Source organism: Malus domestica, chromosome 06 (assembly GCF_042453785.1).
Source record: "Malus domestica chromosome 06, GDT2T_hap1".
NCBI classification, from domain to species: Eukaryota; Viridiplantae; Streptophyta; class Magnoliopsida; order Rosales; family Rosaceae; genus Malus; species Malus domestica.
The window spans coordinates 2,793,320-2,813,654 of NC_091666.1; the positions used below are offsets into that span (position 1 = coordinate 2,793,320).

Sequence of the window (20,335 nt, forward strand, 5' to 3'; positions counted from 1 at the left end):
AGAGGGAATGAAAATCACAAGTATACACTCTTGGTAATCGATGTATAAAGAAAGAGTGAAAGACAGTAGAGAAAGGGAATGTGGGAGTGCCATAATTTAGTGACTTGGAATTTCATAGGATTTAATAGGAGAATGGACTATATGTGGTGCAAATAAGACTATTAGAGAATTCTTATTGGCTTGACATGTATTCAAGTCATTGAATTGTTGGAATTGGAAGATTGCATTTCAGTAGTTTAATTAATTAGTATGCATAAGGTTATCCATAATTGGAATACAAAACAAAGGGATTTTGATGCATAGTACTTATTCTCTCTTTGTTTTGGAAGCTAAGTAGTGATTGATTGGTAAAAGTTTATATGACTAAGGGAAGTAATCATTGGAGCTAAGAGTGCCTTGTACACAAATATCTTTGAGGCTTAATGAATAATACTGGTGAGTCATGAACCAGATGACCTAGTTCCTTGGGCATGAATATATATGACATCTGTGTATTACCAACTCAAATTGAGGAACTCCAGTACGATGAATTATCTCTATGGAGTGTTGGATTCATAGGTTCAAGGAATAAGTTTACGGATGTTAACTGGAATTTAGTCTCGTAATAGAAGCACATAAGATAAGTAATACATGTACGAATTTATAGAAATACTTGAAAGAGTATTCACTTTAAGTTGAACTCCTTGGAGGATATTTGAGATGAGATCTGAAAAATTGATATTGATGACGTAATTTTTGGAAGACGTTAGCGGATAATAGTATTGTGATAGACTTGTGGGACAAGGATTTTAAATGGTGTTTTGATACAGAGTGAATATTGCATATTGGAGGAATGCAAATGGTGAAATTTCTTAAAGGAATGATAATGGAATGTTTCCAAGTTTCAAGGGAAGAAGAGTTATCAAGTATGGATTAATAAGCTGAATTGTCAAATTTGACTTCTGGAGAGAAATATTATGAGGTTAGAGTTGAAGGTTATAAAATGTATTTTTGTGGTATCATGAGCTTGATGATATTTTACAGTCAAGAGAAGTACTTGGATTATAGGTATGTGTTGGCTTTTAGTCCAATGGTTAAGCCTACAACCATTCGGCTTATAGTTGCATTAACTTTTCAGTTCAAGTGGCAACTCAGACAATTAGATGTCAAAAATGCCTTCTTACATGGCATTTTACAGGAAGAAGTTTACATGGAGCAACCTCCAGGTTTTCGAAACTCCAAATATACATCCAATTATGTTTGCAGACTACAAAAATCATTCTATGGGTTTAAACAAGCTCCAAGAGCATGGAATGAAAGGTTCACTACCTTTTTACCGGGCTGGGGCTTCAAATATTCTCAAGCTGGTACATCCTTGTTTGTTCAACACTCTTCACATGCCATTGTAATCTTGCTTCTCTATGTTGATGATGTGATTCTAACTGGTAGTCTATCTCAGTTGATATCCGAAGTGATTAAAGAACTCACTAGAGAGTTTGAAATGAAAGATTTGGGCAATTTGCATTATTTTTTGGGTCGGCAAATAAGCTACATATCAGAAAACTTGTTTGTGTCATAGTCAAAATATGTGAATGAGTTACTTGACAAAGTTGATTTATAGAATTGTAAACCATGTGCTACTCCATGCCTCCCATATCACAGGTTACTTAAGGATGATGGCAAGCCATACCATAGTCCTGATCATATAGATGAGTAGTTGAAGCCCTACAATACCTCACATTCACAAGGCCTCAAATAGCTTCCTCAGTGAATCAAGCCTATCAATTTATGAATAACCCTATGAAGGCGAAAGCTATAATATTTGAGGCCTTAAATATATGAATCCACTTTTTCAAATAGATAGGTACATGTATCTAATCTAATTGGAAATGCAGTTCTAGACAATTTCCCTTGGATACAAGGAACACAAACATTATGTTTATTATCTATACAAACTGTAATACTAGACTTTTGTAAGAAGGCATGATTTCCTGTGTACGGTGTCCCAATCTTTGATGCCAAATCTCAGTCTTTATAGCTTTTCCCAAATATCTTGCTAGACTACATGTAATAGATTGCATTCCTTTTCCCGGTTGAACCACAAGAATTTGAAATAATTCTTCAAGCTTACTCTTTCCTTGATACACTATTTCCTTTGTCCTCTTGTTCTGCACAAAGAATTCAGATTCATCACATATAAACTAGCTCTTATTGTCAGCACAAAGTTGTTTCACAAATAATAAACTCCTAGCAATATGAGGAACATGTAATACTTTGTTGAGAATAAGAGAATGGTTATTGGTTTGTAAAGTAGTTGAACCAATGTTATGTATTGATAAACCTGTACCATTTCTAATGGTTATTTTCTCATAACCCCTCAAAAGGTGTAACTTGAGTCAAAGCATTGATGTCAGCAGTTATATGATGAGATGCACCTAAATCAACAATCCAAGTATCTTGAGGATAGGGGCCTAGTTGTAGTGCCACTACAACCAAGAAAACTCCCACCTCACCCAAATTTGATTCCCCCCCCCCCCCCCCACCCCCAAATTGAACTAATGAAAAAAAAAAAAAACACAATCCAAGTATCTTGTTGAATGAACTGTGTAGTCTATTAAGCATTCATAGCAGGCAATAATGGTGGTGGCGGCTAACCTTGAAATGAATAATTGCTTCTCTGATAACAATCAAGAGCTAATTGTCCCCTTATTCCACAAATTTGGCACTCAACAACAAAGCTTGAATTAGAAGAGTTACTATTTCTATGGTAACAATTAGCTGCAGTGTGCCCCATTTTGTTACATATTTGACACTCTATCACAACATTATATTTGTATCACCAGACCAAGAAATGTTACCATTTTGTCTTGAATTGCTTGAGCCATATCCTCTTCCCATTAAGCTATTGTTGTTCCTGTAATTATTTCCCCTATATTGATTGACATTTGATCCTCTAGCCCCAAACTGATTCAGCAGTTAGTTGTTCCCTAATACTTTTCAACATCAAAAGATACTTATCAATTGTATCTGTTCCTTTATGAATCGCGTGCAACTCTGTTTTGTGATGCTTCATGAGTAGTCCTACAAAATTGGTTGATGCTTCATGAGTAGTCCTACAACCAAGAACATACTCCATTGCCTCATTAGTTAAGGTAGCAAGTAACAAACTCAGTAGTGCTATATTTGTAGATTCCCAATCCATAAAAGCGTAACCCCAGCTTCCACACTAAAAACATACTTTGATGGACACACAGTTGTACCATCGAAATGACCAAACAATTTGTGCCCTCTTAAAATAGATTGAAATTGAAATGCCCATTTGGCAAAATTATCATCTCTTAGCTTTAGGGTAAACATACCCAAAACTCCATCAACTTTAAAGTTTGAAGTACTCATGATTATCTTCAAAAACAAACAACTAAACACCAAGTCGAATTATACTCAGAGATTGACACACTGATTGGAAATAACCACGGAAGAATGATACTTTCCTGAACAAACAGTTTCTTGACTTATAAAGAATGACGCTTTCTTGAAAGATTAACACTTACTTGAATTCGTGAAAGAATACCACTTTCACAAGAATGATACCTGGATACTGTTGTTGCCATCCATGTCTTCGGATCACCCCGAAAATTTGCTAGCTTTGTCTTTGTTCTTTTACATTTTATTTGACTAAAGTTTAACCATTCACCAAACATGCATAAGCTAGTTAGTGATCACACATTATTAAGCCTATTTTTATTTCTGCACCTTTGTCACAAAATGACTTTGTTTTATAACTATTCTACTTATTCTCCCTACGAGCGTCTGAATACTAATTAATGGTAATACCCTGAAAACAAAACAATTTCATTGTTCGAGGCTCTCAAGTGTCAAATTGAAGTACAAACTAGATTTGCAAGAACAGCTTGCGGTGTGTTGCTTTGCTATTGTTTACCTAAACCCGAACTTAGTAGCCAAATAATATTCTAGCTTTCTCTTCTGAGAATGTGAAAGTTGAAGTCCCACGCAAAGGTTTAATAAACCTTGCAATGACTTCTTTGGAGGGTGGTAGGATTTTAAGCACACCACAAAGTAGCACACAAATATCCTATTAATTTTCCTTATTAACACTAGGATTTGTCAATTGTAGCATATGAAAATAAGGGTCTTTCCCGCAGAAGATTGTTTTATCTAACTACTTAAAATGTCACAAAAACTGGTTGCTGTCCCTACTGACCAACCACCAAAAAATAATTATTAGACTGACTTACACTGGTCTAAAGTCTATGAAATTTTATATGCAAATACTAGACACACAGTACGACAGTCTCACAAATATTTGAGATTTTTGGAGTTGATTTTCTATTTAAATTAAATCGTACAAAAACAATACAGAAACAGATTTTGAGTAGATCACAAGTTTGAGAAAAACGAGTTAGGGGAATTGTTATCCACCACCAAATAATCATGCAAACATGTTATGTTTCATTCAAATTCCTTTTATTTCTGGATGAAGATGCTCAAGTTGGCTCAATGTTAGAACACAACCTATTACTTTTTCTTACGTAGTATGTTAAGAGAATGGCGTTTTCAACTTAACGTAGTCCCTAGCATGCAATCTAGAATGGCGTGTTCATAGATTTAACAAGTAGAAATCATTAAGAACGAAAAGAGTTTGAGTCATCACAAGGCATGGTAAGTACTGGCATTGTCTTACTTATCCTAGAAATTTGTTCACATGTTAATCACAATTAACAAGTACTACTCTAGAACATATGTAGGTCCTCATTCAACAAGGGCAGGCATACATATATTCATAGCATTTGAATCCTAAATATGCTTACTAAGTATGCATCCATAGAAAACATATAAAGAATTCATCACTGACATAAGTAGTAAACAAATTTTCATCCATTCATAAAAGCAATTCAATGAAATGTCATAACAAACTTGCAATCATATTTGGAGCTTCAAAACAGCCCCTAACTACTTAAAATTTAGTTACACATAATTCTCAAATTAAACCAAAAGTAAAACATGGGTTTGAGAAGATAAAACCAAGAAAAATAGAGTGAAGCCTCTTCTTCTCTCCTTCTGCGCCCTCTGCTTCTGTCCGTCAATCTCTGCCTAACCCCTGCCTTCCTCTCTCTGTTTCTCGTCTTCTCCGCCAGCCAGTCCGAGTCCTCTCCTTCTTTATTCCTCTCCTTTTCTGCTGTCCGTGTCAGCCTCTCACTCCCATTTATTTCTTTTCTTTTATTTTCTTTTCAGCTCATTTTCTTTGAAATTGATCCTAAAATAAAATTAACTGTACATTAACACAAGGTAAGGTAAAATGCCACAACTTTAACACAAAAACATCACAAAGACTTTAGAAATGTGATAGGAGCATATTTATGCGACTTAGTTAGCTTGTTCTTAACACAAAAACATCACAAAGACTCTAGAATATCTGATTTCCTCGCCTTGCAAGGCATTCTAGAAGGCTCATCTCTAAACCCTAACCCAAGCCGCACCTTAGGCCTTATTCCCACTAAAAATCTGATTGTTTTAACCTAATTTCTGGTGGATTTGGGCTTCTAGAAACCCTAATTTGATTACCCTAGGGTTTTGGATGCCTATATATACTCATTATAACCCCTAGATCAGATACCACCCCCTCCATAATTCAGAAATTCGTCCAACACATTCAGTCCCCTTTGCCGCAGCCTTCCTTCACCAATCTGCCATATTTCCACACTTTGCCGCAACCCCCATGTCCCCAAAACACTACCATATCATCCCTTACCTACTCATCCATCCAAATAACCCCTAGAACCTGTCTCTAGTCCTTGTGCCGCAGCCAAGAGGAGGAGAGAAAGCTTGGGACGTTCACGCCATTCAATTGAGGAATGCTGGAACGTTTTAGGTGTTGTCTTTCCTTTGATTTCCATGTTTAATTTTGATACTCTTTGTGTTGTGAGTATGAGGAACTAAACCCCCCTTGGCTAGGGGGGAATTCGAAACCATGTTTATGCTTGCTATATGAATTGATTACCTCTAATTGTGTTTCATAAGTTGTGATTTCAATTTATTTATCTTTATGAACTATAACTGATTTGTGTATGTTTGTTGAGAATGCACGCTTAATTTTCATGCATAAATTGAATGCTAGGATATAAGGGAATTTCACCTAATCGTTATGAACTTATATTCGCAAGTGGTAAAGGTTGTTGATCACAATCGTGTTAAGTAAATTCTTGGCATGAGTTTCATGCAATTCATAGTAACATGTGCCTCGTCAATGCTTATGGTTTTCATAGTACTTAATGATTCTTGCTTGTATCTCTATTATGCAATTCATGTGGGGAACTTGTAGGGAATGTTTGGGTTGTCATATGAAATCATTCAATCTAATAACTTTAGGAAAATCTGAAAGTTAACTAGTGCAATTCACGGTTAATTTGGGGCGTTGAGAATTCATAAGTTATTGAAATACAATTAGAAATCGTTTTGTAAGCAAGTATAACATGTGTGGAGAAGAACCCCTTAGCTAGCTATCCATCCTTTTCATCCAAAAACGTTTTACAATCTGTTTTGTTTTAAAGTTTCTGTTTTGTTTTCAATTTTCGTCCAAAACAAATCCCCCTTTATTTTGAAGTCTTAGATTAGTTAGAAGATGTTTTGATTTGTGTTTCTAAGTGTTTTGATTCAAGTTTTCACCCAAATTCGTCCAAGTTCTTGTTAGGTTCTCAAAACTGCCCAGAAAGTGGTTTTTAGGCAGTTTTGAGTCATTAGGTTGCTGTTTTGAGTTTTAGGTTTGTTTAAGTGTTTTAACCTTTAGTTTTGCATTCTTTGAGTCTAGTTTAGTGTTTTAACTTTGTTTTTGAGTTTTTAAGTCAGTTTCCAAGTGTTTAGCAATCCCTCCTAATCCCCGGTCCAGAACGATCCCTACTTACATACTTTACTACAATTTTCAAAAGAGGGTTTAATTTGTGTGCTTATCTATTTCGCATCAAATTTTTGGCACCGTTGCCGGGGATTAGCAATTTTGCTAATCCCTTGGATTGTTTTTGTTTCTTTTATTTTACTTTGCTTCAGATTTTATTTTAGTTCTGACCTATTTTGTTTCTTGTTTCTTAGGTACTAGTTTATGACTAGAAGTTCTCACAAGGTTCGTGAGAACATCTTGGACTTTGACGATGACTTTGAGAGGAATTTGAGAAGAGCTAGAAATCAACAAGAGCCCATTCCCGAACCTGACCTTGAAGAAGAAGTCCTAGAAAAGGAGGAGGAGCCCACGGCACAAGTGGGTGAAGAGGATCAAGGCATGGCGGTGGACAACCGTACACTCAAAGAGCTCTCGGCCTCGGGATTGGATAATGTCGCGCCCTTGTGCATCCAATACCCCACGGCTGCCCAAGGTAAGACGGACGAGTTTGAATTAAAGTCAAGTTTGCTTCATCATATTCCTAAATACCATGGCTTGTCCATGGAAGATCCTAACAAACATTTGAAAGAATTTGAAGTAGTTTGCTCTAGTATGACTCCCGTCAATGTTGACGGAAGTATTTTGAAGATGAAGGCTTTTCCATTCTCTTTGATGGATAAAGCCAAGGATTGGTTATACGAGTTAGCTCCCGGCACTGTCACTTCTTGGGAGAGTATGAAGAGAGCGTTCTTGGAGAAGTTCTTTCCAACTTCTCGCATCATCCTCCTACGCAAAAAAATAAGCGGAATTCAGCAAGAAGAAGGTGAGTCTTTTCCTACATATTATGAACGATTTAAATCACTTGTTGCTTCTTGTCCACAGCATCAGATGAAGGAGGAGTTGCTTTTGCAGTACTTCTACGAGGGTCTCCTACCTCTAGGACGTCAAATGCTTGATGCTTCGGCGGGGGGAGCATTGGTGGACAAAACACCCATGGCTGCCAAGATCTTGATCTCTAATCGAGCGTTGAACGCTCAACAATATGATGGAGTAGGCCAAAGGGGACCCCCACGGCACCAAGTACATGAGGTAAGTACAAATTCCGATCTTCACTCACAATTGGCTAATCTTACTTCTCTTGTGTCTCAGATGGCCGAGGGCATGAAAATGCAAGGACCAATTGTATGTGGCGTATGTTCCATCCAAGGACATGTCTCTGAAAAGTGTCCACAGTTGATTGAAAACGGTGGATGGGAAAGCGCCCATGCAATTGGGTTTCAAGGGCAAAACCAACCAAGGAACGATCCATATTCAAACACATATAATCCCGGTTGGAGAAACCACCCAAATTTCAAGTGGAGGGAGCCCCAACAACCTCAAAACCAAGGAGGCTTTAGGCAACAACCCCCGGGGTTCTTTCCCAAAACCTACGGCCCACCCCAAAATCAAGCCCAATCCGGCCCAAGTGCCTCAGGTACGTCTCTTGACAATGATGCACTTCTTAAGATACTAACTAAGTTGTCTAATGGGCAGGAAGATCAAGCTAAGGCTATGCAAAACCAAGACAAAAGGGTGGATCAACTTGACAAAACAAATTGGGCAGATTGCCGAGTTTGTAGGTAAGTTTCGAGATCCCGGACAACTCCCTAGTTCCACCATTCCAAATCCGAATGGAGGTTTTGAAAGTGCAAAGGCAATACTTTTGAGAAGTCGTAAGGAAGTTGGGGCAGGTTCTTCATCAAAAATAAGTCCCAAAAGTGATGTAAATGTGCAAATTGAAGAGGAGGAATCAAGCATGCCCACGGCAAAGGTGGTTCCACCTTTGCCGCAAGCTCCTAATGCCCCAAATTTGTCCAATTCATCCAACAAGGGTAAGAATGTGTCAAATTCGGTTCATACTAATGTTTTTCCTTCGAATGTTCCTTTTCCTAGTAGGTTTATGCAAATGAAGAAGGAGGAAGCCGAAAAGGACATCCTTGAGACATTTAGGAAAGTTCAAGTAAACATACCTTTGTTGGATGCAATCAAACAAGTCCCGAGGTATGCGAAGTTCTTGAAGGAGTTGTGTACCACTAGGAAGAGGATGTCGACTAAGGAAGTGGTAAAGGTAGGTGAGAATGTGTCTGCCATCTTGCAACGCAAACTACCTCCCAAATGCAAAGATCCGGGTAGTCTTACCATTCCTTGTGTCATTGGTAACACTAGATTTGAATCTGCCATGCTTGATTTAGGTGCCTCTATAAATGTTATGTCATATTCCATTTATGCATCTATGAACTTAGGAGCATTGAAAAATGATGGGGTAATAATACAATTGGCCGATAGATCTAACGCCTATCCAAAGGGAGTTTTGGAAGATGTTCTTGTGCAGGTTAATCATTTAGTCTTCCCAGGGGATTTCTATGTCCTTGAAATGGATGAATCGGACCATGCTCCTTCGCTACCCAGTCTACTTGGAAGGCCATTCATGAAGACGGCCCGGACAAAGATTGATGTGTATAGTGGAACTTTATCCATGAAATTTGATGGGGAAGTTGTTAATTTTAATCTTTATGATTCCATTAAGTACCCTAGTGAGGACCATTCATGTTTCTCTATTGATATAATTGACTCTTTGGCGCAGGGATATCTCGACGATTTGAATGCCGATGCGCTTGAAAAAGTCATTACGAGAGGCATGGAATTCAAAACCAAGTGGGCAGATTCTAGAGTAACCCACGGCATACAAGAATCATCCCATGCTGTGCCCCCTAATGAGGAAATAATTGAAGTTGTGGCTGCCCTTGAGTCCTCACCTAAGCTTGATGGTAAGTATACTAACCGTGAGTCCATTCCCATTTCGACTAACAAATTGCTTCCATCCATAATTCAGGCACCTATCCTTGAACTCAAGCCTTTGCCAAGCCATTTGAAGTACATTTTCTTGGGAGAAAATGAAACACTACCTGCCAGCATTTCCTCCTCCCTCACGGCACAAGAAGAGGAGAAACTAGTGCTGGTGTGAGAATTACTTGACACACAAATTAAACCCTCTTTTTGACAATTGTAGTATAGATGTAAGTAGGATATCGTTCTAGGCCGGGGATTAAGAGGGATTGCTAATCTATTCTAAATTAATTTAAAAATATTAAATAAGACTCAAGGACACAAAACTAGGCTAAAAACTCTAATAACTCGAAACACACTTAGAATGACTCAAATGGTAATGGAAACAATCAATTTAGACACTAGGAACTGAAATGGACGGAAATTGAATTAAAAGACTAACAACAATGAACACTAACTAAATAATATAATTTAATAATGGGGGGGGTTTGGTTTTGACGAGAAGTAAATTAAACTTAAATAAATTACAGAATTGACAAAAGCATGAAATTAAGGTGAAAGGATAGGTGACGGACTAGCTAGAGGGTTCTTCTCCACACATGACACATATGCAACCTAAATTGATTTTCAGTTGTTCTTTCAATAAATTGTGAATGACAATGTTCCAAGTTAATTAGGTCCGCTTAAATTAACTCTTAGATTTCCCTAGATTCATTGGATTGAATGGAATACGCATTACAACCAAATTATTCCTCATCAAAGTCCCTAACTATGGAATACGCATGATAGAGACATTCAACAAAGATCATTAAGTTCAACGGAAATCATAAACATTGACTAGGCATTCATAACTATGGAATACGCATGTTAATCCAGCCTAGAATTCACTTAACACGATTGTGGATAACAACCTTCACTACTTGTGAATATAAGTTCATAACGATTAGGTGAAATTCACTTATATTCTAGCATCAAATTCATGCATGTAAATTAAGTATGCATTCTTAATCGACATACAAAAATAAGTTATCAATCAAGCAGTTAAGCAAATTAAATCACAACTCAGAAATCACAACTGAAGGTAATCAATTCATATTACAAATATATATTCATGGCTTTGAATTAACCTCTAGCCAAAATAAATTTAGTTACACATTATTAAAACAGAAATAAAATATAAGTTTGGAAAGATTTAACCGAGAGAGAAAACAGCTTGCTGCTTCTGTATGTCCGTGCCTTTTCTGATTAAAACTGCCCAAGGCAGCTTTGCTGCTTTCTTCACTGGCACTGTACTTCCCGTGCCTCCCCGCCAGGCTATCTCTCCCTTTTCCTGCACGCTGTCTCTCCCGTCTGTCCTCTTTCCTTATTCTTTCGTTTCTGCTTTCTCTTTTTTCAAAGCTGCTTCTCTCTGCGCCTTGCGTCTATCCTCTCTTCTTTGTTTATGTCGTGTCTTTCTCCCCGCAAGTCCATCCACTGCATTATTCTTTCCACACTGCCTCAGTGCTCTCTTTCCACTCTCCGCACTGTCTCCCGCGCTCCTCTCTCTTTCTTTATTCAATTTCTGTTTTTCTCCTCTGTGTATTCCTTTCCTCATCCACTTCTATTTTTCAATTTTATTCTTTTGTTTCTCCACTCATTCCATGCCATCCACACCTTTCCTTTACAGTCTGCCGTGTCTCTCTCTTCTATTTTCTGTTATGCCTTTCTTCCTTCCATAAAACATGAATCATGATGATGTTTCAAACATCATCATGATTTATCATTATTATTTCTTTTATTAATTTTATTTAAAAGTTGATCTACACAGACAGTTTTGACGAAGTTATTACATAAAATTTCACTTGTTCTATTTTTATTTTCTTTGCATAACAAATCCTATAAACACAAAAATAACGTAAATAGCTCAAAAATATAAGGAACTAACTAAGAAAAGACGAGTGAATTCGAAGTAAAAATATATATAAATATGATCCGATCAAGTGCGTGTCTTGAAGGAATTCAAATCTACCCTAGGTTGGACATTGGCCGACATCAAAGGTATAAGCCCTACTACTTGTATGCATCACATATTTCTTGAGGAGGGGGCCAAACCAACTCGAGAGGCTCAACGCCGTCTCAACCCTCCTATGATGGAAGTTGTGAAAAAGGAGATCATAAAGCTTCTAGATTGTGGGGTTATCTATCCAATCTCGGATAGTAGGTGGGTTTCGCCCGTTCAATGCGTACCAAAGAAATCCGGAGTGACGGTGGTAGCTAATGCCGAGAATGAGCTTGTCCCTCAACGTATTCAAACCGGTTGGAGGGTGTGCATTGACTATAGGAAGCTAAACGCCACCACGAGGAAGGACCACTTCCCATTGCCGTTCATTGACCAAATGCTTGAGAGGTTAGCGGGTTATGCTTTCTATTGTTTTCTTGATGGTTATTCTGGTTATAATCAAATTGTCTGCACCCGAGGACCAAGAAAAAACCACTTTTACATGGCCGTTTGGTACATTTGCATATCGTCGCATGCCTTTTGGTTTATGTAATGCACCTGCTACATTTCAAAGATGCATGATGAGCATATTTTCTGATTATGTAGAAAAGATAATTGAAGTGTTTATGGATGATTTTAGCGTCTTTGGTGATTCGTTTGATAGTTGCTTGCATAATCTAAGTTTGATCTTAAAACGTTGTGTTGAAACTAACCTTGTCCTTAATTGGGAAAAGTGTCATTTTATGGTTAAACAAGGCATCGTTTTAGGTCATATAATCTCTTAAAAGGGTATTGAGGTTGATAAATCTAAAATAAATCTTGTACGTCACTTACCCTCTCCGACTTCGGTTAGAAAGGTTCGTTCGTTTCTTGGCCATGCAGGATTTTATCGTAGGTTTATCAAAGATTTCTCGAAGATAGCACAACCTCTTTGCCGACTCCTACAAAAAGAAGTGGCGTTTGAATTCACCAAGGAGTGCAAAGCATCATTAAATCAACTCAAGGAGTTGTTGACCACGGCACCCATCATTGTGCCACCGGATTGGAGCCTACCTTTCGAGCTTATGTGCGATGCATCCGACTACGCGTTAGGAGCTGTTTTGGGACAAAGGAAGGAAAAGAAGCAGCATGTCATCTATTGTGCCTCACGGACGTTGAATGATGCACAATTGAACTATTCCACTACGGAAAAAGAACTTCTTGCTGTTGTTTTTGCTTTAGATAAGTTTAGATCATATCTAATTGGTACTAAAGTAATTGTTTTCACTGACCATGCAGCGTTGAAGTACTTACTCACCAAAAAGGAGGCCAAGCCACGGCTAATTCGTTGGATTTTGCTACTTCAAGAGTTCGACATCGAGATTCGTGACAAGAAAGGAAGCGAGAACGTAGTGGCTGACCACCTAAGCCGAATGGTGCATAATGAGGAGTCTTTGCCGATTTTGGAGACATTCCCCGATGAACAATTGCTATCCATAAAGGTTAGTGAACCTTGGTATGCTGATTTGGTGAACTTTTTGGTGACAAAACGAATTCCAAGCACTTACACTAGGCACCAACGTGATAAACTTAGGCATGATGCACGGTTTTATGTGTGGGATGATCCGTATTTGTGGAAATTTTGCCCGAATCAAATTGTTTGTCGTTGTGTGCATGATTCTGAATTTCGTTCAATTTTAAGTTTTTGTCACACATATGCATGTGGTGGGCACTATGGCACACAAAGAACTGCACTTAAGATGTTACAATGTGGATTTTATTGGCCTAGTATTTTTAAGGATGCTAGAACTTTTTGCTTAACATGTGATAAATGCCAACGAATGGGTAACATAGGTGCTAAGGACCAAATGCCGCAGGTTTCTATCCTAAATGTTGAAATTTTTTATGTTTGGGGTATTGATTTTATGGGTCCTTTTCCTTCTTCGTATGGTTTTACATATATTTTTCTTGCGGTTGATTATGTGTCGAAGTGGGTGGAAGCAAAGGCCATCCGGACTAATGATTCTAAAGTGGTTGCAGATTTTATTAGAACTAACATTTTTGCAAGGTTTGGCATGCCACGAGTGATCATTAGTGATGGAGGGTCACACTTTTGCAACCAGACCATTAAGGCATTATTGAAGAAATACAATGTCAATCATAAGGTTTCTACGCCTTATCATCCTCAAACTAATGGGCAAATCGAGGTTTCCAACCGTGAGATCAAGCAAATCCTAGAGAAGACCGTTGGGCCAACGAGGAAGGATTGGAGTATACGACTTGATGATGCACTTTGGGCGTATCGTACGGCGTACAAAACACCCATTGGAATGTCACCCTTTCGGCTTGTCTATGGCAAGTCGTGTCATCTCCCCGTTGAGTTGGAGCACAAAGCTCATTGGGCCGTCAAGAAGTTCAACATGCACCTAGATGAAGCGGGGGGCATAGGAAATTTCAATTGAATGAGCTTGATGAGATACAGCATGAGGCATATGAGAATGCTAGCATTTACAAGGAAAAGACCAAGGCATTCCATGATAAGATGATTAGAGGCAAAACATTGGCAATTGGGCAGAAAGTGCTCTTGTTCAATTCCCGTTTACGTTTGTTTCCCGGTAAGTTACGTTCCAAGTGGATTGGACCTTTTGTTATTACTAATGTTTTTGTTCATGGTGCAGTCCAAATCCAAAGCTTGAAAACGGGACATGAGTTCAAGGTGAACGGGCATCGTTTGAAGCCGTACTACGAGCATTTTGAGGAGCATGTCGTGGATGACATCCCCTTGCATGCCGTGGGCTCCATTGAGGAATGACTGAGCTCTTCGTCCGGCTGTACGACGTTAAAGCAAGCGCTACTTGGGAGGCAACCCATGCATGCAACAAAGGAAGACCTAGAGAGCACTCCAATTCCAGATTTGCGTTCCTTAACCCGTCTCTTTGTTGATTATTTCGTTATGCCATGCTTATTGTGTTAGTTACTGTTTTGTTATTTGTTTGTTATTTGTGTTAGTTTATGCTTGAAACATTGAGGACAATGTTTGATTTAAGTGTGGGGGGGGGGGGGGTAACTAAGTGTTTTAGATGCAAATTCGTGGGATTTTATCACCCTTAACTTGGAGACTTGTTCCTTGCTGTTTTTAAGTGTTTTTGAGCAGTTTTGGTGTGTTTTAGTTAGACCTGGCATTCGTGTCGTGTTTTCCGTGTTCGTATCGTTTTCGTGTCATACCCGATATCTTAACGGGTCGTGTCGTGTAACACCCGTTAAAATAAACGGGTAAATTGACCCGACCCGAAATCGACCCGATAATATTAACAGGTAATATGACCCGACCCGTTACCCGTTAAGGAAAATATATTTTAAACCAATAAATAATCAAATGAAAAACATAATACTAAATAAGTATATACATTCCATATTATCACATCCAAAACATAAAAACACAATTTTGTTTTAAGTATATTTTCGCTTACCTAAAGTCTTTAATAGTTTTTTAATTAATGTAGAAGTGTAAAAAAAATATAGAAAAAATATATAAACACTCATAATGACAAGATTTTTTCAACGATCCAACCGTCATACTTATTTGTACACATTCCAAGATTGCATACGTAAAAAATTGTAAAAAAACAAACATTCAAATATTACGTAACGAAACAAAAGTTATCGACGGTTATAAACGAAAAATCACAATTTAACGGTTATTTTAGCTCCGATTTTGATGATTTTTTTACAAATACACTCCTCGACCCTATAAGAATGTAATGAATAAATTTGATCTTTAATTTAAAGTATTTACATTAGTAGATACCACAAAAACTTATTTTATACTTAATAGAAGTCTAATATTAACTTTAAGTGTTTGTTTAATCTATTGTTTTGACGCAATATGCATTCTACGAAACTTTTTTCAACGATCCAACCATCAAACTTATTTGTACACATTCCGAGATCGCATACATAAAAAATCTTAAACAAAAAACATTCAGAGATTACGTAACGGAACAAAAGTTTTCGACGGTTATACACAAAAAATCACAATTTAACGGTTATTTTAGCTCCGATTTTGATGATTTTTTTACAGATACACTCCTCAACCCTATAAGAATGTAATGAATAAATTTGATCTTTAATTTAAAGTATTTACACTAGTATATACCACAAAAACTTATTTTATACTTAATAGAAGTATAATATTAACTCTAAGTGTTTGTTTAATCTACTGTTTTGACGCAATATGCATTCTATGAAACTTTTTTCAACGATCCAACCGTCAAACTTATTTGTACACATTCCGAGATCGCATACATAAAAAATCGTAAAAAAACAAACATTCAGAGATTACGTAACGGAACAAAAGTTTTCGACGGTTATAAACGAAAAATCACAATTTAACGGTTATTTAAGCTCCGATTTTGATGATTTTTTACAGATACACTCCTCGACCCTATAAGAATGTAATGAATAAATTTGATCTTTAATTTAAAGTATTTACACTAGTAGATACCACAAAAACTTATTTTATACTTAATAGAAGTATAATATTAACTCTAAGTGTTTGTTTAATCTACTGTTTTGACGCAATATGCATTCTACGAAACTTTTTTCAACGATCCAACCGTCAAACTTATTTGTACACATTCCGAGATCGCATACATAAAAAATCTCAAAAAAAAAACATTCAGAGATTACATAACGGAACAAAAGTTTTCGACGGTTATAAACGAAAAATCACAATTTAACGGTTATTTAAGCTCCGATTTTGATGATTTTTTACAGATACACTCCTCGACCCTATAAGAATGTAATGAATAAATTTGATCTTTAATTTAAAGTATTTACACTAGTAGATACCACAAAAACTTATTTTATACTTAATAGAAGTATAATATTAACTCTAAGTGTTTGTTTAATCTACTGTTTTGACGCAATATGCATTCTACGAAACTTTTTTCAACGATCCAACCGTCAAACTTATTTGTACACATTCTGAGATCGCATACATAAAAAATCGTAAAAAACAAACATTCAGAGATTACGTAACGGAACAAAAGTTTTCGACGGTTATAAACGAAAAATCACAATTTAACGGTTATTTTAGCTCCGATTTTGATGATTTTTTACAGATACACTCCTCGACCCTATAAGAATGTAATGAATAAATTTGATCTTTAATTTAAAGTATTTACACTAATGGATACCACAAAATCTTTTTTTATACTTAATAGAAGTATAATATTAACCTTAGGTGTTTGTTTAATCTACTATTTTGACGCAATATGAATTCTACAAAACTTTTTTTAACGATCCAACCGTCAAATTTATTTGTACACATTCCAAGATTTCATACATAAAAAATCGTAAAAAACAAACATTCAGAGATTACGTAACGAAACAAAAGTTATCAACGGTTATAAACAAAAAATCACAATTTAACGGTTATTTTAGCTCCGATTTTAATGATTTTTTACAGATACACTCCTCGACCCTATATGAATGTAATGAATAAATTTGATCTTTAATTTAAAGTATTTACACTAGTGGATACCACAAAAACTTATTTTATACTTAATAGAAGTATAATATTAACTCTAAGTGTTTGTTTAATCTACCGTTTTGATGCAATATGCATTCTACGAAACTTTTTTCAACGATCCAACCGTCAAACTTATTTGTACACTTTCCGAGATTGCAAACGTAAAAAATTGTAAAAAACAAACATTCAGAGATTACGTAACGGAACAAAAGTTTTCGACGGTTATAAACGAAAAATCACAATTTAACGTTTATTTTAGCTCCGATTTTGATGATTTTGTACATATACACTCCTCGACCGTATAAGAATGTAATGAATAAATTTGATCTTTAATTTAAAGTATTTACATTTTTTATATATGAGTGATTTTATATATATTTTTTTACATTTTTTACACTTCTACAATAATTATTATTAATTTTATTAATTTTTCCCTCAAATAAAAACCATTATTCATGAGGGTTTGAAGGATTTTAAAAATCTAAACGATAATATAAGTGTAACAATTATCTATTCGTGAAGGAATAATGATAAATCACGAGTGTTTATATATTATTTCACATTTTTCATACTTGTATGTATGTCTTCTTAGTTCTTGCATATACAAATACTATACTAGTATATTTTAATTTTGGACAAGAATATGTTATGTAAAATTTATCCTAGTAATGATAATAAGGAACTCTCATAATAAAAATAAATAATGACTAAAACTTTTTTTTATTTTTTTATATAGAACAATAATACAAAACTATATATTTAATGTAGAATATATTGTATATATTAATATGACTATTGTATTTTATTATAAATCTTTTAGTAATTAAACTTTAAAATTATTAAAATAATTTTTTTCTTAACGGGTCGAAACGGGTTACCCACGTGTTACCCGCGTGTATACCTGTTAAGAACCCGTTATTAACGGGTTCTTAACGGGTCACCCGATAGTGACCCGATAAGTTATCGTGTTGACCTGAAACCCGTTATTTTCGTGTCGTTTTCGTGTCGTGTCACCGTGTCGTGTCAAAAACTGCCAGGTCTAGTTTTAGTGTGTTTTGATGCAAAAATCCGAAAATCACATAAAAATTTGAAAAATTTGTTTAAAAAACCCAAAAAGAGTTGTTTTTGTGTGTTTGTTTGTGTCTTAGGGTACCTTCCAACACAATGATGAGGATTCGGTTTGTAATTACATGGCTGTTAAAGAGAGTGATTAACATGGATGAAAGTTTGATTTACTCTTTGTTTATGCTTGGTTGTGGTTATAACTTATGAATTCACATGCAATCATAAAAGAAAAAAAATCAGTTTTTGTAACATGCTTGAAGGAAGGAACTCAAACTAACGCTACAACCTTGTGAGACTTGAGCCTAAACATTATTTGGAGAGTTAAAATCTGTGCATTCTTTGTTTTCTAAGTCGTTGCATGATCTCAGTATTCCTTGCTTGGTTACTATTTAGAGGCGTTTCATCATTTAGTTCCAAATGCTAGAACTCATGCCCATTTCATTCAAAGCATGTTATTGATTTGCATAACACATATTCAAGATGAAGTTGTGTAGTGACCACCACCTTAGCCAAATGCCGTGTGCCCTATGGCATTATGTTTTGTAGGTTTTTAACCCCGTTGAGCCTTGTTAGCCTTCATTCTTTGTTAACCCACATTACCCTCACCTAGCCTAGATCAGGACTATCCATACCCTTGTTCTTGAAGCATAGTAAAGCATGATTCAAATTGAATTCCTTTTTATTTATGTTGGTAGAAAACAAGTGTGGGGGAAGTGTTTTTCATGAGGAATTGTGTGCCATAGGCACGGCAAAGAAAAGAAAAGAAAAAAAAATTCGTGGAAAAAGAAAAAATTGAAGAAAAAAGGATGAAAAGTTGAAAAAACAGTTGAAAATTTGAGAAAAAGAGTTCCAAAGTATTGTTTGTTGAAGTAAGGGTCCAAAACAATGAATTCGGCCCTAAGGAGTTGTTTAAGTCTCCCCCTTTGTGTGTTAAAGTTAATTTCTGCAATCTAAGTGAATTCTAAGTCTCAATTTCATTGCTTTGCTTACTAGTGCTTGAAGAACGTTTGTTTTCCCTATCCTTTCTTTGTTAACCAATACCCCAAGCCCTGTTACAACCCTTAACTTCTATCTTGAGTGTTGTGTATTTCAATTTGTGGAGTTTGAAATTGGTATTAGCATATGGTGTCACTGGTTCTCGCATCTAAGTAGTAGCATTCCATTCATGAGATCATATCTATACATGTTCTTAACTCCGGAAATTGCGTTCTTTGTTATACATATATGTGAGCATTCGTTTTTATTTCTACATCAATCTTCTCACATATAACTAGTGTAGGGTGTGTAGTTAGAAAATCTGAGTGAAAATAGAGTGCATATCTTGTAAGGAATTGAGGGAATTCTCTAAGGCATGTTACTATGTTCAAAACATCGTTTTAGTTGGTTAAATGTGAACTAGTAAGTAGTGACTATGATTAAGTATGTGCTTAAGTGTAAAGATGGCTAAAATTTGTGGGGATGATAATTTTTAAACATGTCATGTGCATTGGAAATCCCTGAGGCAATCATTGGAAGGTTTAGGTTGTATTTTACTTGTTGGTTTCATGTTGTTTCTTTTGTGTTGTTTTGTTTTGCTCGAGGACTAGCAAAAGCTAAGTGTGGGGGAATTTGATAGGGGCATATTTATGCGACTTAGTTGGCTTGTTCTTAAGCATTTATTTTGTTTTTCTTTAGTTATTTTAGTGTTTAAAGTCATTTTCGTGCAATTTCAGGTTTAGAGACAAAGTATGCAAAGAAGTGCAAAAGGGAGTATTTTAGAGCAAAATTGAGCTGGAATGGAGTGTATGCTAATGGAGCACAAGGAATGGACGAGTTTGAAGGTCAAAGGATCTTAAGAAATGAAGAAATGAAAGTGAAGAACAAAGAATTCAGATTTGGAAACCAAAGTTTCTAAAGTTGGAAGTTTCTATTCTTGGAGGTTTCCATTTTCGAGAGTTTTTATTCTTGGCTTTGGGCTTTTAGATGACCTAAACCCTAATTCCTTGTGGACCCTAACCCTAGCCGCACCTAGGCCTCTAGAATATCTGATTTCCTTGCCTTGCAAGGCATTCTAGAAGGCCTATCTCTAAACCCTAACCCAAGC

At 36.2% G+C, this 20,335-nt stretch overlaps 1 pseudogene; it reads left to right on the forward strand.

The window, feature by feature from the left end:
- The first annotated feature begins 1,151 nt into the window (after positions 1–1,151).
- Positions 1,152–14,466, forward strand: LOC139197188 (uncharacterized; annotated as a pseudogene).
- The last annotated feature ends 5,869 nt before the right edge of the window (positions 14,467–20,335 follow it).